Genomic DNA, 22,150 nt, shown 5'->3' with positions numbered 1-22,150 from the left:
CAAGAGCTGATTTGGAGGCCATAGAAGAGTGCAGCTTACTGGCTTGCTCCCCATGGCTTTTTCCAGCCTGCCTTCTTACAGAATCCAGAGCACTCAACCCAAGGGGGTCACCACCTACAATGGGCTGGGCTATCTCTCACTCATAGATCACTACTTAAGAAAATGCTCTACAAGCTAGCCTACAGCCGAATCTGATGGAGGCATTTTCTCAATTGAGGTTCCCTCCTCTCAGATGACTCTAGCTGTGTCAAGTTGACATAATACTAGCCAGCACAACAGACAATTTAGGAGAATTAGTTTGCCCCTTCTATGTGGTGCCCAGAGATCGAACTCAGGTAAAGCCCCTTTGCCATGTCACTAGCCCTTGCTTGACTTCCCTCTGTCTCCGTTCTCTCCCCTTAGATGTGGAAATACAGATGGTGTCCATCACTTGGCATGGTGCTACGACTGAAGCGAGCTTCTCAGCACAGTGTTCAGGCCATGCTGGCTCTTGATATTAACATCCATTTCTTAATTCAGTGAAGGATTTTTTGCTAAGGATCTGTAAGTGCCAGATACGCTGCTGAACGTTTAGGAGGAAGGAGCAGGGTGGAGGACAAGTGTTTGTAATGTTTCTGAGCACAAGTGTTCCCCCTTACTTTCTAGCAGACAGTGTCGGTCATTGTTTATCCCCCAAATACCAGCCTCTCTTTCCCATCAGGCAGAAAGATAGTTCACAGGTTAGACAAACGATGGGCAGACAGCACAGAGGTTCCCTGAGTCAGCCTGCCAGAGAGGAGTCACTGCTTGACCTCTTGCCTTTTACAAATGTGGTTGAGCATGGAAAGGCAGGGAGACTGGTCTTCTGACATTAACTTTCCATTCTCACGCTGCTGAGCCAGCAGCACACTGAGTTCAGAGACTTGCCCCCTGTCCTCTGATATCAAGAGGATCCTACAGAGGGCACATCCCCGAAGCTCCAGGCCACACCCCAGGACTTCCAGGAACTTCTCCTGCCTCTGCACCCCACCCCCACCCCCGCTTGCCCCCCTTTTAGTACCCTTCAGCTCTGCTTAGTCTTTGACCATTTCTGGGTGGTCCCCCGTTCTTGGTAATAGGCTCCCCCTTGAGGTGGGTAAGGGCTTGAGTGAATCAGCAGATGGAAAGGTGAGAGGGCTCTGCTGAGGTGCTGTGTTACTGTTGTTATTCAGGTTGGAGATCTGGGCCCTCCTGCTAAACAAGAGGTAGAAACTCGGGCCTGGTGGGTGGAGGGGTTGTACTCTGGAGCTTTCTGCTTACAACAAGCTTTCCAAAGCCTGGGGACATGGACTGGCCCTTTCCTTACCCTCTAATTGTGAAAGTCTGCTGGGGCTTATCAGTGGGTGTCTAAATCCTATGTAACCAGCTTGGTATTTGAGGAAGTATCAGGCAGCAGGCAGCAAGCATTGGCCTTCGCCCCTCGATGACCCCTTGCCTGGAATACTCACATCCAGAAACCCTCCTGTAGTAACTGCTGGTCTCCGAACAGAAGTTTTTTTTTGTTTTGTTTTGTTTTGTTTTTTTCAAATAAATATGTTTCCTAATTAAAACTTGCCCTTTAAAGACTCACATTTTCTTGGCCCCACTGTTTTCTTTTCCTTGTAACATATTACAGAATCAATAAGGACAATGCAAATATCTTTAATATATACAGCTCTGACGGCTCTAATAATGCATCTTCCTCCACAAAATCACTCCCTCCCCTCTCCAGACCAGCTGATAAGTTCCCCTGGTTTGTTAAATGCCTTGGTATTTCCCTCTGGATGAGGAAGCTTGGAAGGGACTTAGCTCTTCAGAAGCACGGGGAGGGCACCTTGAAAAGGGATAGAGTGGATGGGGAGGGTGTCCAGCGGTGTGTGTGTTTTCCATGACAGTTCTTTATTTTTTATTATGAAAATAAGGAGCATTTATTATGCAAGTTAGAGAACATATAAAAATACAAAAAAGAAAATACCTGTTACTCATAATCCCACCAACCTGAGGCAATCATACCTAATATTTGACATATTTTTATTTTTTCTTTCCTTTCATTCCCCAGATATTTTTACTAGAAGATTTCGAAGTATAATTATCAATTCTGGATCTTGTGCTAATTTTTTTTACATAATAACAATGATATTTTGATGGTATGAAAAATTAGATGAAATGTACTTTATGAGTATATGTATAATATCATCACAAAGGCTGTTTGCATTTTACTTTTCATACTTACCTTTTAGGTTGTTTTGATCTCTGTCGCCATCATTATAAATGATGTAGGTCTCTTGTCAGTGATATCCCAGGCTTTGGGGGAATACAGAAGGTAGATCCTTTCTTTTAGTGTCATGTGTTTTCTGTGGCCCGATACACCCACACAGAAGCATGTGCAGTTAGCAACAGAGTTGGATTATCACATATGACAACAGACTTCATTTCCCCTCCAAGACCTCTACTTCCTTTTGAACTCGCTCCCCACACTGCAATGAGAGTAGTTCCATCCCCCACCAGCACAACAAAACTGCAAAACTGCTTGTGACTTTGGACTTCCAGCCCAACTCCATCTAGTCAGCCACTCAAACATGCTCACTGTGCATCCCCAAGCTTTCAGATCGCTCCTCATCTTTCTTCATGACAATGGCCTCAGTTTACCTAAATGACTTGCTTAGTCCTACCTTTTGTCTTCCCAAGCTATCCTCAATCCTCTATTTTTCCCTCCTACTGCCAAATCATCTTGTTTCAAATGTACGAAAGAGCACATCCCTGCAGAGCTAAGAACCTTCAGTAGCTTTCTCCCATTCCCAGCAAGTGAACTTTGAGACCTTTGGATCTTTGGCTTCCTGCAGACCCCTCCATCATCCAAGCATGCTTGCTGCTCTAAACTTGATCCACTCATGGACTGCATGTTCAGTTATGCTTCCTTAAGTGCCTCATGCATTTGCTCATGCCCTGTGGGGTTCCCTGACTAAGAAAGCAGCCTCTCTCCCTTCACACTCTAGCCTGCCTTGAGAAGCTAACCTCACTGCAGGAAGCCTTCTCTTGCCCCCTAAACTAGGATGGACATACTGGGCTTATACTGTACCTTTCAGGCAGACACATCTACACTTGTGTCTCTTTTTAAAGGCAAGGTTTGGCTTTACTACTTCTTTTTTCTAGAACCTCTAAATATTTCAGCTGCCTATTCATTTAAATGGAAGATAGTCTCCTATATAACCACCCAAACTAGAAATTGACATGGACATACTATTGTATAATATAAATTTTATTTAACTCTTGTCAATTCCCCCCACTAATGTTCTATCCAGGATTACATGTCACATTTATTGTCATATCAATTAAGCTGTTCCTTTCTCTGAAACTACTCTGGAGTCCTCTTTCATGATTTTGCTGTTCTTGAATAGCATTCAGCACTTGTGTAGAGTTCTCAGTTTGGAGTTGTCTGACATGTCTCAATGATTAGATTCTGGTTGTTTATTTCTTGCAGACATACCACAGAAATGCCATTATATCCTTCATCATACACTGTGTCAGGGGCACATGATGCCTGTTACTATCCCTACGATGTTGACTTTAATGTTTTGATGAAGGTGGATTCTGACAGAGTTTTCTGGTCTAAAGATATTATTGCCTCCTCTGACATGATCTGAATCTTGTGGGGAGATAACTTTGAGACTATGTGAATATCTTGTTTCTCATTAAACACCCACTGCTTTCAAAATCAGGGTTTGTTTTCTTATCGCTTGAAGAAGGTGCATAGTCTGAAAGTAATTTCCCAAGTTTTCACCTTCAGACATCCCTTGTTGCACCCATCATGGACTTCATTGTTTAATAAGGTCAGAAAGTGCCACTGAAGAAATGGCACTTGCTCAGAGTCTGTGTGTCTTTTTTCTCATGTACTTATTAGACATGTCTAGGACCCTGAGGTCCAGAAAGCAGGGACGGTTAGCTTCACACTTAAGCAGCCAGAGCCCATTCCATACCTGCCACAGATTAGATGGTCAACAGGTACTTGTTGAAGGACATAATGTGACTGTCATTCATGATGGTACTCAGCATTTGGTGTCTACAGCGAGGACACGTAGTTGATAAATGCCTTCCAAAGGCTTGACATTTTAGTTAGTCTCAAAGGCTTTGTCTCTGGTCAGTGTTCACTCATCATGAGGATTTTAAAAATAGACTGGACTGACTATAAAGCAATCTGCCCACACCATCCCCATTCTCGCTTTTCTGCATGCTAAAGTGGGAATATACTAAGCATCTAGCACCCCAAATTTATAAACCAGGATGGCTTTGTAATCAGCACAGGGTCTCTAGAACACATAGCAGCAGGTTGGTTGGTGTTTGTTTTTAAGAGCCCAACCTTCCTTTCACGTTAGTATGAAATCAACACTGTCACCTTATCCTTCCCAGAGCACTTTATAGAGAGCTAGCAGAAGAAGGGAGAGGTGAAAAAAGCCAGTGCTGAGTACTTCCTGTGCACTCCAATGCTTTCTGTCCATTGTTCTTTCCAGTGAGATGGCAATAACCTGTTTTACAGGTGAGCAAAGTGAGGCTGGGCGAGGGGAAATATTCTAAAGTCAAGTCCTGCAATAGTCAGCGTGAAGCTGACTTCAGGTGGGAATTCCTTTAGTCTCTCTCGGAAAAGTCTGAGTTCAAGCTGTCTCTCTCTCCATCACAAACAAACGTCCTTGCCTTGGTAATATGCTGTCAGTTACGATCCAAATTCAAGAGGAATCGGAATTTCTTGGACTATATTCACTACTGTCCCCCACCCCCACCCTCACCCCCAGTGATTGCTATCATGACTCAGTAGCTGTTACCATGGTTTTGGGGAAGTTGTCCGAGGAAGGAAGGCCTTTCTTTAAGGCATCTTGCATGCCCAAGGAAGGAATCATTAAATATCTCTGGCCGAGCAGCTGCTGCAACTGGCAAAGGCAACCCCCGGGAAGAGTTGGAGGCTTGGAAAAGCATTTCAGGGGGTTAGGCAAGGAGGGAGGCCAAGACCAGCAGAGAAGTGTGAGGAGAGAGAGAAGTCGGGCAACTCGGAGGGGAATGAATGAGAACAAAAGACAAGAGGGAAGGAAGTAGTGAAAAGTAGGGGCAGGGAAGGAGAAAGTTTTCGAAGGGCCTCTGAGGAAGCCAGAAGGGAGGGTCAAAGAGGAATCCGAGAAAAATACTGAACTTAAGAGCTTGGAGAATTCCAGAGAGAAAATGAGATGAGGAGATGGAGAAAGCAGCTCAGAGAAAGGGATGGAGGAGATAAGGGAAGACATGCACACAACAGAGACGTGTGAGCGGAGAGGAGGGCGAGTAGCCACGGGAGGAGGGGCTCATCACCTGTGTGGCGCCCCCCGGCGCCGTGGTGCAGCCCTACTCTAAGCGCGGCTCGCCGGGGCTCCTAGGATTGGCTCCCGCCTCCCATTCATGTAACCTGCGTGTGTGTGTGTGTGTGTGTGTGTGTGTGTGTGTGTGTGTGTGTGTGTCCGCGCGCGCGTGTGTGCGTGCGTGTGTGTGAGTGTGTCTCGCTCGCTAGCTCGCCCTGTGTGTAAGAGAGCGAGGGTGGGGGACGGAGGCAGGCAGGCGAGCAGGCAGGGAGGGGAAGAAGAGGAGGGAAGCTATTAAACACACACACTCACACACACCCGCGCGCTCACCCCCGCCCCAACCCCCAGAATCCTCGGGATTGCAGCTGTTTCATGTGGGGCAGCAGTGCTGGCAGGGACGCCGGCCGGGAGCGGCCGGGAGCCGGAGCCCGGCGTGTGCGCGCCGCTGGAGGCTCGCTGGGGCTCCGCTCCCCGCGGGAGCTATTGTTGGTCTCGTCGGAGCTGAGCGCAGAACCCGGACCTGATCCTTCTTGGTCGCCTCTATCCGGCTCGTGAAGCGGTGGAGCCAGCGGCGCAGTGCCTCACCTCCCCGCCGTCCTCGTCCCCGCTTCCCCGGCGGTGGCAGCCTGCAGCCACGGTAAGGCGGCGTGATCAGCTCTACCGAAAAAGCGCCTTGGGGACCGCGGCGGCGGCTCGCCAGCTCCATCGCCCCTCTCTCTGCGCTCGCAGGTCCGGGCAGCTCATGCAGCTCGCTGAGGGCTCCGGGAGATGCTAGCCTGCACTCCTGCTCCGCACCGGGGAGGGAGGGAGGAAGAGAAGGAGAGCCGGGCGTCTAGGTTGCCGGCAAGGCAAGGAGCTTGGAGCCCAGAGCCTCGGCCACCGCAGCCCCGGGAGTCCGCCGCGGACTGGAGCCTGGGAGCGAGTGCTGGGGGAGAGTGGAGAGGTGGGAGCCAGCCCTAGACTCTGGACCACGGGTGGGATCGGTCCAGGTTCGTCTGATGCACCCGACTCCTTTCCCCCACCATGGCCCAGTCGCCCGCAGCTCCTCTGCAGACTCGCCCGCCCCAGATTCCCGGCGGGCGCTGGAGGAGCCCACGAGGCGGCGCCGGGCTCCCGTGCTGCAGCCTGCCCTGCGGGGCGACAGCCAGCTGCAGCGGCCCCCGTGCGCGCTGCGGTTGGAGCCGGGAACCCAGGGACGCGACCCCCAAGCCGCACGCCCTCTGCAACCCCACAGGCTACCTATCCTCCTGGTCCGCGTTGTTTCTCATTCGGTTTGTCTCGGAGCGAGTTGAGGCTGCAGGCACTGGGCGGACTCTCTGGGGGTTCACGGGTGTGAGTGTGTGACTACTTGCACCCCCAGCTTCAGGAAATGTGCTGCATATTGAAATGTGATCTCTGAGCTCCTTAGTCATTTTTCTAGTGATTTAAAAATGCAGTCTTTACATTGGAGGAGCGGACAGAAGGTGGTGGCGCGGAATGTGTGTGTGTGTGTGTGTGTGTGTGTGTGTGTGTGTGTGTGTGTGTGTCCGTGTCTCCGTCCACATGTAACCCAAGAATACCCCGCTAACTACTTGGCGGGGGGAGGGGGGAGATGGCTTGAATGGTCGGTGCTTCTTGGCGGGTCCTTAGGTGGGTGTCTCCGGCCACTGCCTTCCTCTTCTTTGCCCTGCCCCCGCCTAGGCCAGGTTGGAAAGTACTGGAAATTCAATTGCGTGGTCTCTAACTTTGGAAATTGGCACCCCCTTCAGTGGGATACGTTAAGACGGTTTCTGAACTCGGGTTCTGTGTGAATGAGAGTTTTGCTCAGGTTCCCCTCTTCAGACCTACACCAGTCCCCCACCCAGTCACCACCCCCCTCTCCAACCCTGGAGAGAAGGTTTGTACACATGCTGTTAACAGTAAGCCACCAACGCAGCTACAGGGACGCAGGGAGTTAGCCCGGGTTTGCGGGGAATCTGAGCGCACTATTGGCGTTTGATTTGCCCTGGAGATCGCCCTGCTGCTTCGTAGAAGGCGCCGGTGGGGCACACTCGCGATCCCCAGCGCCGAGGCCAGAGGGTGCCCATGTGCTGAGCTGTGAGGCCGTGCACGGAGGATATCTGCCGAACAGTATCGCGGGCAATTATATAAGCTGCCTCGGTGATTACCCAGAACTGTGTTGCGAGCACCCGGTTCTTGCTGAAAGTTTTCCTGCTTGAGGACTGTAAGTACCTGGGAGGGAGATCCACTTCGAGAATGGAGAGCTGGACATCTTGTACCGAGGCGCCCACTTCTGAAATGGGCTTTGGGTGCTAAAGCTCTGCCCCCCCCCCCACCCCCAAGGAGCCAGCTACTGAAGCAGGGACTGAGTGGGTGGAGATCCAAGATCAATCTGTGAAGAAAAGCGGGTCAGAACTCGGGTTTCTTTGAGTCCTTTGGAGCCTTGTAACCCGGGGAGGTGGGTGTTGGAAGGCCTTCCATGGAACGTAGTTTTAGGAAAATCGGTGTTCTAGGCAGTCCCAAGAATCTCTCCTTGGCCCCTCTCGGCGCCCCTCCCTGTCTTTAAATCCAGCGTCCTTCACTTGTTTAGAAACCTGCGCCCCTGCCCCCGTGTCCGTTTTAGAAATGTCCAGGTGCCCCAGGCATGCAGGCCCAGGTCGGGGTGGTGGTGGTGGGTTAGGAAGTAGAGTATTTGCCTCTATGAGGGGTTGGGGGTGGGGGAGCAAGGATTTATGTACCTAATGCGGATGCGATCGGAATGGGTGCGTGATATGGCTTCTGTCCCCTCGCCTCTCTCCTGGACGGAAAACAGTTTGTTTCTACTGCGCTCACCTGCCCTCCCCCGCTCCCCATCTCGCTGCCTCCATTCGCTGCCGCAGCCTGTCGCACGTTGATGGGCTTTGATAGAGAACCACAGTAGTGGAGTGTTTTTAAATCTTGTTTTTCGCCTGTAGAGGGGAAAAGCTATCCCAGCTCTGGCAGAACCCTGCGGAACGCTGAAGTCTGAGACTTGGTGGCCCTGAACTCCCTCCCCTAAGTCAGAAGATAGCGTGCATGGGTGGGGAGGGTTTTGTTTTTGCCACATTCCAGCGTCCTGAAACTCCGCATCCCCTCCCCCCTGAAATCCCGAGTCTGTCTGAGTGTGTTCGGCGCTGTAAAATAAATCCTCCCTCGCGCAGACCTGTGGGGCTGTTCGGATTTCCTGCCTCTGCCATGATCCTTAACAATGCGATTGCAAAGCCAATGCTGGGCTGGGAAAAATCCCCAGGTGCCGGCCGGCCTCGTCCTGACCTTGCTGAAGGCGCCTTCGCCTGGGCTGCTTTAGTGGTTCTGGCCCAGTTGCTGGAGCTGGGAAAGGAGGACTGCACCCCGGAGGCGGCCGGGTTCGCTCCCAGGGCATGGCGGGAGTCAGTTCGCGGCTTGGGGGTGGGGATGGGTTCGGCGACAACCTGTTTCCCAGTTCTCGGGGCCTGACACTTAGCTCCCCAGCCCTGCTTCTGGCCCCACGTGACTTGCCTCTCCATCCACCTCTAGAAGCCTCCGGGAAGGGTTTCCCAGCGTTGGCTGAGGCCCCCTTCAGCTCTCTGCCAACCTGGGCCGGGCGCCCTCGGCCTAGGGCTTTTTGGTGGCCTGCCTGATCAGTGGTCGATGGCCTGGCTGCAGAGTGGGCGGGGCCTGGTCACCGAAACCGGAGTTGTGGCAGCCAAGTTCCCACCAGGAGCGAGATCCAGCCTGGGTCCCAGCATGTATCAGTATCCCACCCTTTCCAATGCCTGATCACTTTCTGTAAGACCCTGGGTGCGCTTCAAGCGCCCTGCAGCTATACTTTGCCGGTTTCTCTTTATGCTAAAGTTACAAAGACTGTTTTCACAGGTGGTGGCAGTGAGAACAAGTTTTCTGTGTGTGTGTGTGTGTGTGTGTGTGTGTGTGTGTGTGTGTGTGTGTGTGTGTTGGAGAGAGGAGTCCAGAGGTTTGTGACCAGGCCAGACCATAGCCTGAAAGTGGGCTTTTCCTATTTCTAGGCATTGTAAGACTCCTGTAAAAGAATCCGTTTTCTTTGTTGAGGGTGACAAGAAGGAAGCACGCCCTTTCTCCTAGAGGGACTGGGTCAGTGTGTACTTCATGTCTGCTCCCAGCACTTAATTGTCAGGCCTAGGTCCTTGTGGATATTTAGAGTGGTGGATGCCTCTGTAGATGCTCTTATGGTTTAGCAGCTTTTCCTCCTGGTGCTGGTTACTGAAGTGAGTCGGGGCAGGAAGCAGGGTAGCTTGGGAAATTACCATGTTCTTGGGTGGAGAAGGTGTGAGGGATGGAGAGATTCCATTCTCTAGAGATTTCTCCCGCTCCTGGTTTGCCAGTCTTGCTTTTAATCAAGTCATCTCTGGGTGGAAGTAGGCTTTGGGCATTAAGCCATGAAACCACCCTGTGGAGGAGAGTCAGTCCTTGCCCCAGGGTGGGGTGGGGGGTCACAACCAGTGCTCTGTTTAAGGAGCACAGCAAATGGCATGGTCTGGAATGCTAAGTAGTGAGCAGATGTTCCCGCAGAAGGGTGGGCATTGGGTTAGAGGAGTCTCCTCCAATAGAATTTAATTCTTTTTAGTATAATCCCTTCAGCCTTTTGTTATTTTGTGGGAGGATGTTGATGGGGATTCCGCATTAGGGATTGTGACCGAGTGGCCTTAGGCAGGTTATTTTGGGAGGTTCACTTCTCTCCCCTGCAAAATGTGATAATGCCATCTACTTTACGATGCTGTAAGCCCTGGCGCCCACGAAACCTCTGCAAACTTCACAGATGATCATTCTGTCCCACCTCTTCTAGCTTTCTCTAGTATTGTCCATTTGCTGGAAGAGGTTAGTCACAGAAATCAACAGTGCCCAAAGAACCAGCAACATCGCATCCAAAGTCTGTTTAAAACCAGCTTCAAGTGCTTGAAACAAAAATATCTTCTCTTTTCTTAGAAAAGTCATTTCCAGTTTTGTTAGAATTTGTGTTTCATTGGGTCCCCTTTTTTTTTCTGACAGAATTACATCCTTGTGCAGATTGGCATATTATATAAGCTGGTATTTTCAGATCAGAAGTTACAACTGGGAAAAGAGGTGATTAGGAATTTAAGTGAAAGACTGTTGGACAACACCAGTGTGGGACTCAATTGATGACGCCAATTTCTACTCTTGAACTGTGAGGGAGGTTGGAGGAAACCGAGATTGAATAAACAGTCATGCAAGTGCTTGCCTGAGTGCCTGAGTCCTTAGCCGCTTGTCCTATTCAGACAGAGAACTGCTCGGCCCTGGCCCCAGCTTTTGTATCCCCAGGCCCAGGACAGTCTCCCACATCCATAAATCTAAACAGTGAGATGAAGGAACAATAGGATTCAAACCACACCCTTGCAAATTTGATTCTAAAAGCCTAGGAGGGTCAATTAAAGTCAACTTTAGATCTAAGGGGCCAATTTTTACCTGCCTTCTTGCATGGTCTATCACACAAGTTTATTGTAACTGAGAGCCATATCACTTCATCTTTGCTTTGCTCTGGCAGACAGCTGTAGGAGACACTTAGAAGTAACGTGCCCCAGTTCCCAGGCAGCTAAGTAAGGATTCCCAAACCTTGTAACTTTCCATAGGAAAGTAATGGAACTTGTAAATATAAATGTGTATATGTTTATGTGCATGTGTTCATACACATACACACACATACATATATGGTGTGTACTGTATGGGTTATGTATTTATTACTTTGTCATCCTTTTTCTCTGTTGTTTTTACTTAGATAACCTAGGTAAAATGTTGTCATTGAAGAAATTCAGACAATATAGACAAAAACAAAATCAAAATAGGTTTACTTGCTGTGGGGTTGTATTTTGAGACCTTATGAGTACAGAAGAAGTGAGATCATATTTGTAATATTTTAAATGCTCATTTTTACTTAGCAATAAAGCATATAGTTCTATCCTGTTGTAACATCCTGTAGGCGGGCATGCGTGCGCGCGCACACTTGCAAACACACACACACACACACACACACACACACACACACACACACACACACACAGAGAGAGAGAGAGAGGCAATAGTTTCCAATGGCAGTATAGAGCCCAGATGTTTTAATATGACATGCTTTTGTTTAGCCAGTGCTCACTTTTTGATTTCTTGTTTACTTTTAGTCTTTTGTTGTAACATAACCACAATAGTCAGCTTTGTACATTCCACAGAATTTGAGCATTTCCTTAAAACAAATTCCTAGAAAGTAGGACTGCAGAGTCAAAGGCATGTACTGTACCAAGGCTCTGCCACACACGAGAAGCAGTAGGGTAAGCTGTGTTGTCTACATTTTTTTAAGCTAGACTCTGACTGTTTACTTTCCCATCCCCTCTAAGCTTGGACACTGAGGTGGTGGAGGAGAGGAGAGGTGACATGCAAACCTCACAGCGGATTTGCATAACTTTGAGATGTTCTGCTGAACTGATAGTCGAATTCTCTTTTTTCCAAGAACATTTTTCTTCCCTGGCTGTCTTGGAATCATCACTTTTTCTGGTGCTTCAGCCAGAAGTGGAGTTGAGATATGTAAATATGTTCCTCCGCCTTGGAGGTGGGGTTGGCTCCGTGATAAATGACAAACAGTTCCCTGGAGAAGTGAGTGTGCCTTCCAGCACTTGCAGAGAGGGTAGCGCCACACTTTCCACTTCTTCCCTTTCCTTGGTTCCCAGGCCTTCAGTTGACCTAGGAGGTCCCAGGGAGAGACAGTGGAGAGGGACACAGTTCTCAAAGAAGCATGGTTGCCCCACCTGCCAAGTGGCATTGCACTCTAAATCAACCCCTGGTTCTCTTCACTATCCCAGGGCAATGGGTAAATAAATCACTCACTGTACCTACTTGCTGTTTCAAAAGCAAAATCAGTTGGGTATCTCATCCCTTCAGTACACATCCACTTCAGTCAGAGGGGATATTTGTCAGCCTTGGTCCTTCCCTGGTTGCTTTTCTGTGACCCAGAAAAGATTGATTCCCTGTGGTTAGATGACTTGTCATCTGACACAGAACTCTGTGGAACCGGTAAGGGAAGCCTCCCATTCCCAAGGTGTCCCCATCCTCAGCAGGAGCAATCAGGAGTTCCCTTAGATCCGTTAAAAAGGTCACCTCAGGGTTGTTGGATGACGGCTTGTCACTATACAGCGCGTGGCTCTGTTGGTCACTGCCTCTGACTTCAGACAAGGTTTAGATGCTGCCTTTGATACTCACGACACTCTGGTTTCATCAAGGAAAGTGAAAGAATGTTTTTGTCATTTGTCTTGGCTTTTCTTTTGTTGGGAAGAACAGGTGGAAACCCACAAGTGAAGCAGTCCATAGAGCAGTGGTCACTGCCCACTTCTCCCCACTTGTCCCATGTTCAGCTGTGATATGGGAGCTGAGAGACAGAGGATAACAAGGGCAATCAGTTAACCATTAGCATCCTAGAAATTAGGCTTCAAAAAAGGGGGGGATTTTAACTGGGTCTGAAGCCATATACCTGCAATCCCAGTGCTTGGAGGCGAAGAGTTCCGGCCTGGCCTGGGATACCTAGTGAGTTTAAGGCTAGCCTGAGCTAACTAGAGAGCTCCTGTCTCAAAACAATAAACAAACAAACAATCCCCCCCCCCCCCCGAAAAAGTCTATTTTCTTGCTGTGAAACACCTGTTGGTTTTTGGAGGTTTGCTCTTCAAACCCTTTGAAAGTCAAACAAAAGGGCAGGAGCTTTGCATATACCTCGCTAATCCCTAGAGTCAGTTTTCCTCACTCTGAAATTGCCTTGGGAGAGGAGAGTAGCTTTGAGGCATTGGGAACCAGTGTTGCTCAGAGTTGAACATGTGTCTGCACCTAAATGAGAATCCCGTTAAGAGGCATATTCTGGTTCAGTGGGCTGGAGGACTCAAGAATTGTACTTTCAACCGATTTACTACTGGACGCCAGGCTTGTGTCCAAAGCACGTGCTGAGGAGAATGTTTCCAAGCACCTTCTTCTCTGATGTTCTTTTAGAACATGACAATAGTGACCCCCAGACACCAAGAGGTTCTAGCTATCCTAGATTTGAGGGCTTGTATTAGAAAGAGAGCATCTGTCTTACCTTATGGGTCTTGATCCCTGGCATCCTCATGTCCACAGACACAGCTAGAAGGGTATAGTGAACCCTCTTGTCCTAAGTTGTGAAGGAGTGAAAGATAAGAGACAAGAATCAAGGGAACACCTATCAAGTGCCATTGGAGTCTGTTCCAGATGAGGAAGCTTGGTAAAGAGGAGCAGTTTGCCCAAGGTCACATGCCTGGAACTGACATTTGATAGTGAGTCTCTCTAGCTCTTACCTCCTCTGTTCCATAAAATGGCAACCGTAAAACTTTCTAGAATGCCATGTCATCAAAATTTAGCACTTAACAAACTGGTTGTTTTTAGAAGAGTTTCTCCTCCCCCCCCCCCCCCCCCCGGCCAACTTTGGGAGTAGATCAAGACATTTACAAATATACATCATTATCATGTAAGCAATTAAAGTGCTTAAGAGCTTAAAAGCAATTTGTTCAAGTTGGTTAAATATCCACCCTCCCCAATCTTGTTTGTATTATTAATTTCCTCATCAAACTTGTAATAGCAACTCCACAATGAAGACCCATATCAGTATCTGCTGATTGATAGAACCTTCCCAATGAGGGGCTTGTTTTGATAAGGTCCACAGTGAAAGGGCCCAGTTCAGGATGAGTCAGAGAAACCAGCATTTTACTAAATAAACCCAGCTCTTCTTTGGCCTCTGGATGAGAACTGGTTGTTTAAACGTTTTATTAAGGTGCAATTATTCTGAGAACCAGTTAGTAATGCAGCTCTTTGCAAACATTAATTAGCTGATCCCTACATCACCCCACATGACTGATAAGTAGCATTAGCCCTCCATTTGAGAGAATAAATGGACACACGAAGCTGAGGGGGTAAGAGGCCAACTCTCGCCCTGATGGAAATATGGTAGTGGCAGGTGGAGTTAGGAGACAACCTGAGTTCTTCACTCAATAGTGTGTATTACAGTGCAATAGACAGCAAAGAGCTGCATAATCTAGTTCAGTGGTCACTAGTCACAAGGAAGTTAAATTTAACTGAGATACAACAGAATTAAGACTCCCGTTTCCCCAGCTGCAGAAGCCATTTTTCAAGGGCTCAAAAGCCGTCTATGGATAGTGGCTACCATAACAGATACTGCAGTTAGAGAATGCTTCCATAGATGTGGAAAGTTCTTAGATAACGGGGATAATCAAAGAATAAGACAAAAGTCCTTGCCGTTCATGGAACTAAAATATAAAACTTCTCTAAACTGGCTATCACATAAAGAATACTGAGTAGCTCAAACTGCGGCACAGCACTTTGGGGTAGCCATTAGGGAGCCAACTCTAGACAGCAAATGATGAACTCAAATCCTGGCAGCGCCACACATCCCTTGTAAGATGAGCACCCTGCGCCTCTTTGAAGACTCATGTTATTATTTATCACCTCTCTTATTAGCCAAGATTATTTTTAAGACAATGCTGGCTCCTGGAGAGAGTGGTGGGAGAGAGGTACTTTCCTTCTGCACTGGTGGAAATGCAAATGAATGTACTCTTCCGAGGAAAGCAACTGGGCAGTAACTGTCCGAAGTCTCAGAAACCCTTCCTCCCTTTAGTCCAGTATTCCACTTCTAGGGACTCAGCCAAGGAAGATACTCAGAGACAGACTGAGAAGTTTTCAGAATAGCAAAATTCCCTGCAGTGTTGCTTATTAGTTGAGGAAAGAGTAAGGAATGGGCTGGACAAAGTTTAAAATATTATACAAAGTTTAAAAGTTGTTTTTGAGCCGGGCCATGGTGGTGCACGCCTTCAGTCCCAGCACTTGGGAGGCAGAACCAGGCATATTTCTGTGAATTCAAGGCCAGCCTGGTCTACAGAGCAAGAGCCAGGACAGGCACCAAAGCTACACAGAGAAACCCTGTCTCAAAAGAAAAAAAAAAAAAAAAAAAAAAAAGAGAAAAGAAAAGTTGTTTTTGATTTCTTTTTTAAAAATTTTCCTTCCCTCCTTTCCTTTATATTTATTTATTTGTCTATTTGTTTTGAAGCAGGGTTGCTGTATAGCTTAGGCTGGCCTAGAACTTAATAAGTAGTTCCAGCTAATGTTATTCTTGCAGCCTTCTTGCCTCAGCATGCCAAGTGCTAGGATGACAGGTGTGCATCACCATACCCAGTGAGGTTTTCAACCATATTTAACTGGTAGTAAAGCATTTTATTTATTGAATCCCTATTTATACCTGTCTATGTTTTTTGTTTTGTTTGTTTGTATGTGTGTGTGCATGCTTGCAGAGACCAGAGATGACGGTGGGTATCTTCTTCAGCTATTCACTACCTTATTTTTTGGAACAGGATCTTTCAGGGAACGTTGAGGACATCTAACTTTCAGCGAGAATGGCTGGGGAGTAAGCTCCGTGGATCCTCCTGTCTTCACCTCCATAATGCTGTATTCCAGCCTGGGACCCCAGCTGCCATGTATGAAGCTGGGTGTAGCATTTGCCTGCTACCCAAGTGCTGGGTGGGGGAGAGATCCCTGAAGTTCACTGATAGCCAACTTGGCAAGCTCCAGGTTCAGAGAAGGAGAAAGAAAGAAAGAGAGAAAGAGAGAGAGAGAGAGAGAGAGAGAGAGAGAGAGAGAGAGAGAGAAGGAGGGAGAGAGGGAGGAAGGGAGAGAGAGAGAGAAGAAGGAGGAGGAGGGAAGGAGGGAGAGAGGAAAAGGAAAGGAAGGAAGGAAGGAAGGAAGGAAGGAAGGAAGGAAGGAAGGAAGGAAGGAAGGAAAAAAAAGAGAAGACATTGAGGTGACTCAGATGAGCAGGGTAGGATAATGAGAAGACCAACAACTTTGGAGACTGTGTTCAGAGGAAGAACTGGTACTCAGACCCTGAACCATCACCTTCCTGGCATGGAAACCTTGAGTGAACCTTCCTGTGCCTCACTGTCCTCATCTATTAATAATAGAGAGTGCAGTAAATCAACCTCACATCTCATAGCAGTGAGGATTTGGTGTTCACGTTAGTAAAGATCCAGTCCAAGCAAGTAGAGATCCAGATGATGTTAGGGCCTGGTGTGCACTGTCTAGAATGTACACTCATGATGTTCCCTGGAGATTTGTGGGATCCCCACTCTCCAGAGGAAGGTAGAAGCTGTCTTGTGGTTCTATGATCCTTATCTGACAGGCTTATCAGATTGGTAGAGCCAAAACTGGTACAGATGTGGCTGGCTGTGGTCCCCATCTGTCTCTGGTCCAGACTAGGAAGCTGTTTTCCACCTGGTCCATTGTGTTTATGGGCTTCCTTGCAGTGCATAGGGCTGAAATGCCGTGTAAGCCCCTATCCAGTCTCCGCCCTTGCTGCTTCTCTCTCCCAAGGAATAAATAAAGCTGGAATGCCTTGTTCGCAGGGCTGACTGATTAAAACTCAAAGGGCCCCTAACTAAAAAATAGTCCCAAGCTGCTAAGTGACAGTGGCTGTGAGGCTCAGTGTGGAGCCACATTCCAGGAAGTGTCTAGGACTGTAGATCAGTACACTCACGACAACCTTGAGCAATCTCCTCCCGAGCTTTCTCCCCTGGCATCTCAAAGTGGCACTGAGTTACCACTCCCAGTTTTAAGGCCTTCTTCTGTGGGACCTTGACAAGCTACTTAACGTCTGCATGCCTTAGTTTCTCTGTTCATCAAATGGGAATAATATTCAGAAGTTGGCAGGGTTGCTAGCGTGGTTATTGGGAAAGATAATTTATGACAAGCTTGGGAGTCCTTGTTACTGCTGAGTCAACATGATTATTCCCAGAACCTTCAAAGTGATTTAATGACTTTTCACCCAGTAGCAGAGGGTTTGCTTGGCACTGCAAGGCCCTGGGTTCAATCCTCAGCACCACAGTAAACAAAGAGAAACGAGAAGGAAAGAAAAGTAATTGATTGAGGTACAGCGAAGTTCTGAGTTCCTTTTCCTTTAATTGCTGATGGCTCTCCGTTGTGCTGTGGTTTTGTAGAGTGCTTTGCCTGGGGGCGGGGGGGGGGGGGGGCAAGTCTTGCAAGACTGGGGAGGTGCCAGCACAGTGAAGGCTGAATTCTGTCTTGTCACCTGGTGGTTGTATACATTCAAACAAGGTGCATAGAAATCCTCTGAGCACCTACCCTCTTTTCAGTAATAAAATGGGAAATCGAAGTCTGTCTCCAAAGGGTTTGTGTGGTACTTGTGTAGTATCTTTTGGTCAGTGTCCTTTGTGCCAGTGGTGGCTTCTGGCATTGACATATTTCTTCTTATTCCACCATCTGCTCAGCTCTGGGTCCTCTGACCTGCTTCTGAAGTCTGTGAGTGCAATTCAGTGGTGGGCAGAGGTCTGCGCTGCAGGGGGTGGGGGGGGTGGGGGGGTGGGGGGGTGGGGGGGGGTTGTCTAAGACATAGGAGGATTTGAAGATCCTGGTTGCAAGGTTGGACAAGCCTGGCTCCAGGACCTCGGCATCTTTGCCTGTTGATAATGAAGATGTCTGTAGAAGTGGCAAGCCAGACATCCCTGTTGAGCAGATCCTGGTGCAGTAGCTACTGTCTCTCTGCTTCCTGCACCAGCTTGATCATCTACAAAGCCATGAAGATTCTCTCCCCTGCTTCTCTGAACGACTGTTCAGTGCCAGCGACGGTTTCATTACAGTGCCTGACAGGGATTTCTGACCCCATCCCTGCGGTAGACTCACCTGGGATGTTCTTACAGAAAACCAGCCCCTTCCCCCCCCCCATGAGTGTTCGACCTGTGTGTGTGTGTGTGTGTGTGTGTGTGTGTGTGTGTGTGTGTGTGTGTGTGTGTGTGGTTGGGGGAGGGGACGGAGCCAGCAAAGCTACTGCCATGATCACAAAGTACAGCCAGGGCTGAGAAATGACTCACAGAGTGGAGCTTCGTTAAACGCTAGTTTCTTCCCCTTTTCAAAGAAGCAGAAAGGATCCCATATTGAGTAATTTATGTATGAGGTGAGTGACCTAATTCACTAAAGCCAGGGGACTAGAATATGGTAATCAAGGCTCCTTGCTCTGCCCTCCACCCTGCCTCTGGCAAACTGGGGCATCTCCATGGGAGAGTCCGCCTTCTCCCCTGGCCTGCTCTGTTCCTTCCAACAGCTGCATTCTGCATCTGGAAAGCCTTGCCTTGCCTGGAGGTGTCAGGCTAGGCCTTTGGGCTGCTTCTGCTCTTTTTATGCTCTCCTGGGCTGCACCCATTAACCACTCCTGTACAACTTCCCCCAGCCTGTGGGGATTCTTCTGCTTCCCCAGGTAGAAGAGAGGCCGGCCCTCTCATCTCCTTCAGCATGTCAAAGACACACCTCCCGGTAGTAACCTCCCAAAGTTGTGCTGGAGACTTGACATTGTGGAAGGGTCTGAAGGCTCTGCAGTTTGGGGAGTCTGGGAGATTTTACATCTTGTAGATGACTACAATTTGTTCAGAAGTCCTTGGCAGGCAATATGACTTCACCAGGGGAGGTGCTTGCTATGAAAGTCTGATTACCTGAGTATGATGCTTAGGGTTTAAGCAAAGGTGGAAGAGATAACACATTCTACACAGTTGTCCCCTCACCTTTACACATGTGCCATGGCACATACGTCCTCCTTCAAGTCACATGTGTGAATACACACACATAAATATGAATACTGTCAATACAAATAATAAAATGAAGGAATTCCTCACTCCTTTGGATGCATTTTTCTTGAGAGCATCTCAAATCTACCTCCAACCTGGAAACTGAGTTGTATTATAGAGAGGCCTTTTAATGTCAGATGTAATAGTGCATTTCTCTAGTCCCAGCAACTTGAGATTCTAAGGCAGGAGGATCACACATTCAAGGCCAGCCTGGACAACATAGGAAGGCCTGTCCCAAGAAACAGACAAAACAAAATAACAAACAAGAAATACCTTAAGGCATGTAGGAACGAGCTCGAGACTTGTTAAGTTGTAGGTTCTCAGGGCTGCAGAGATGACTCAGTAGAAGAAATGATTGATTGCCACATGAACAGGAGAACCAGAGTTTGGATCCCTAGCACCCATGGGAAAGCTGGGCATGTTGGCCTGCTCCTATAACACCAGAACTGGGAGGGGCAGAGGCAAAACAATCCCAGGAGCTCCCTGACCAGCCAGGCTGGTCAAAATGATGAGCCTCCGGTTCATTGCTAGACTCTGTCTCAAAAATAAGGTATCAAGAGACAGATAAAGACACCCAATGTCAACCTCTGGCCTCTAAAGGCATATGTAGAAAAGCACGCACTTATGCTCCTGTACACACGTGCACACACCACACACAGCCTCTTCACACAAACACAGATTCTTATTCGACAGATTGGAGAGTGCACCTGAGAGACTCCCTGGAGCTACAAGTGCTGATGACGGACACCCTGTTCTCGGTTGAGCAGGGCTCTGAAACTCTGATCTTCCACTGTTTCTACAGTCTTCTCTTCATCTCCCCAAGTCCATAAGTACCAGCTGTACACCGTCGTAGAACGAATGAGGTCTATCAGCGGTGTGCATCTGGCTGTCAGGGTTGCTGTTGTCTCTGTAGTGGCAGCTGCATGGTGCCAGTCAATGTAGTAAACAGTGGCCATCATCGTCATGCTAGGGACCAATTGCACTTGCTGTTGGAGCATTTTGCTCTCCAGGCTTCCTTGCCATCCTTAAATCTATTAAGCTTTGTGACATATAGTGGAGGAGGTAGCAATTTTATTATTAAAGTATTACATTAAAGATGTTATAGTTTTTTCATGTTTGGGGGCAGGAAGTATAGTTGAATGATAGAGCATTTGTCTAGCATACATGTGGCAATGGGTTCAATTTTCTGCACTACCAAAATGAAAAAAATATCATGTTTATTTATGTGTTTTTTCCCTTATAATATGAACAATGCGCACTAACACCAGAACATTTAGAAAGCCTAAGGTAACCCAGATAGTAAGTGAAGACAACACACATCCCTGTAGCTACACAAACAACGGTTTTCTCCAACATTTGGTCTTCTCGCAAATATTGTTTTTATGTGCAAGTCTTTGAAAAAATTCTTTTAGATTTATTTACTTTTATTTTATGTGCTTGAATGTTTTGCTTGCATGTATCTGTGTGCACCACAAGGATGGGGGTCAGAAGAGGACTTCAGATCCCCTGGAACTGGGGTTACTAATGTTTGTAAGTTTCTGGTCCTTTACCTGAAATTGTAATCTTCCTCTAATCCTGCTCACCCCTACCACAGAGAGCAAATTATACGCATTATTTTCTGACTTTAATGTGAAGATTGTTTCCCGTGCCATTACAGTTTTCTTTCCAGCATGCCATTTACATATGTAATTTTCCATCACAAGGATGCGCCATTATTTCTCTAATTTCCCACTGTTTCCAGTTTTCTACCCCTGTAAATAATGCTGAGGTTCACACAGCTGTGGGATTTTCTGTTTAGTTCCTTTCACCCATTTTCTTTGCTTGAAATTTCTAGGTCAAAGATGGTGTAGCACTTCAGAGCATTTGATCCGTGCTGTTCATGGACCCACAGGAGCAGGAAGCAAATGTGGGTTCTTCTAGTCTGGGAGGAGTTTGGTCAAAGATGTTCTCATCATTCCTACGTTAGGTTGGGAGCTGTAGAGACTGTCACTTGCCGTGGATACCAGGGTGTCTCTGGAGACCTTAGAGCATACACCTTCACTGCACTCTGCTTCTGGTTGTGTGTTTAAAACTGTGTCATGCCAGGTGAGGTGGGCAGCAGGTGACACAGTTGAACTTAGACCACACATTCTTTCCAGAATTTCTGGGAAGGTTGAGCACCCAGAAGAGGAGAAGGAAGATTCTTCTAGAGTGCTCTCCAAACTCTAGCCTCAAGAGTCCAACCTCCTCTTGGGTATTTCTCTTGAATAATCTCATAGCTGTCTTGAACATGATGCGTCCCAAACTCATTTTTACCTCAACAAACATTCTGCCTATAGTCTTTGGCCTGTCTTGACCAGTGGGAGCTACATCCTATGCTTCATAGATCCCAAACATTGGAATCACCTTTAATGCCTGTTTTTGTTTCCATGTCTGAATACAGAACCATCTGGAGATCTTAGGATGGTTTACCTTCAAAAAAAGACCCAGAAGCTGACATATTTTCACCATCCTTAGTGTTATCAAATTGCTCTGTGCTCATCTTCTCTCATCTGGAGAGTGGCATCTTCTTGCCCTGGGTTCTCAGTCTGTCCTTGCCTCCTTGCAGTTCCTTTTCATCCTAGCAGCTAGAATGATCCTATTGTTTTCTTACATCTATATTTAAATCCTATATTAAAATATAGCTCTGGTCTTGTCCCTCCTCTGCTCAGACCTCAATAAGGGATCCTTACTTGCCTCAGGGCAATGGCCAATGTACTTTCAAAGTTCACAAAGCACCCTCACCAGGCTTCCCCACCTGCCCCCTGCCCCAAACCTCTTTTCCTCGCTTTGTAGAGTATCCAGTCCACTCTTGCTTCAAGAGTTCCCTTGTTCTTGTTCTTGTTCCCCTTGATATTCCCAGGGGTAATTGCCCACCCCCTGTTCTGCTCCAATAGCCACTTCTCACCAAGCCTTGCCATTGACAATCTATTTGCAGTCGGAACCTTACACTCACCCCTGCTCTACTGTTCCACGCGTCCCTAACCCTACTATATATTTTCTTCTTTCCATCGTGTTAAATGTTATGCTCTAGTGTTTTTAACAAGATCACCCTAGCTGCTATGTTGAGAATAATCTGAAAAGAGGAGGTGGGTCAAGGGCAGAGCGTGCTATGTAATTTACTTATTTATTACACTTATTGACTGAAAATGAATAAAGACTACC

The 22,150-nt window shown here is 47.6% G+C and overlaps 1 protein-coding gene across 1 annotated transcript in view; it reads left to right on the top strand.

The window, feature by feature from the left end:
- The first annotated feature begins 4,813 nt into the window (after positions 1-4,813).
- The window catches only part of Tenm4 (teneurin transmembrane protein 4), a 735,358-nt gene continuing 718,021 nt past the window's right edge, over positions 4,814-22,150 (top strand). The window contains 1 exon segment of the mRNA XM_052714273.1: positions 4,814-5,955. The gene's annotated coding sequence lies outside the window, so the exon portion shown is untranslated.

The sequence above is a fragment of the Peromyscus californicus genome, unplaced genomic scaffold (assembly GCF_007827085.1).
Source record: "Peromyscus californicus insignis strain IS unplaced genomic scaffold, ASM782708v3 Scaffold_4__1_contigs__length_199733344, whole genome shotgun sequence".
NCBI classification, from domain to species: domain Eukaryota; kingdom Metazoa; phylum Chordata; class Mammalia; order Rodentia; family Cricetidae; genus Peromyscus; species Peromyscus californicus.
This window is presented reverse-complemented; position numbering and strand designations above follow the sequence as displayed.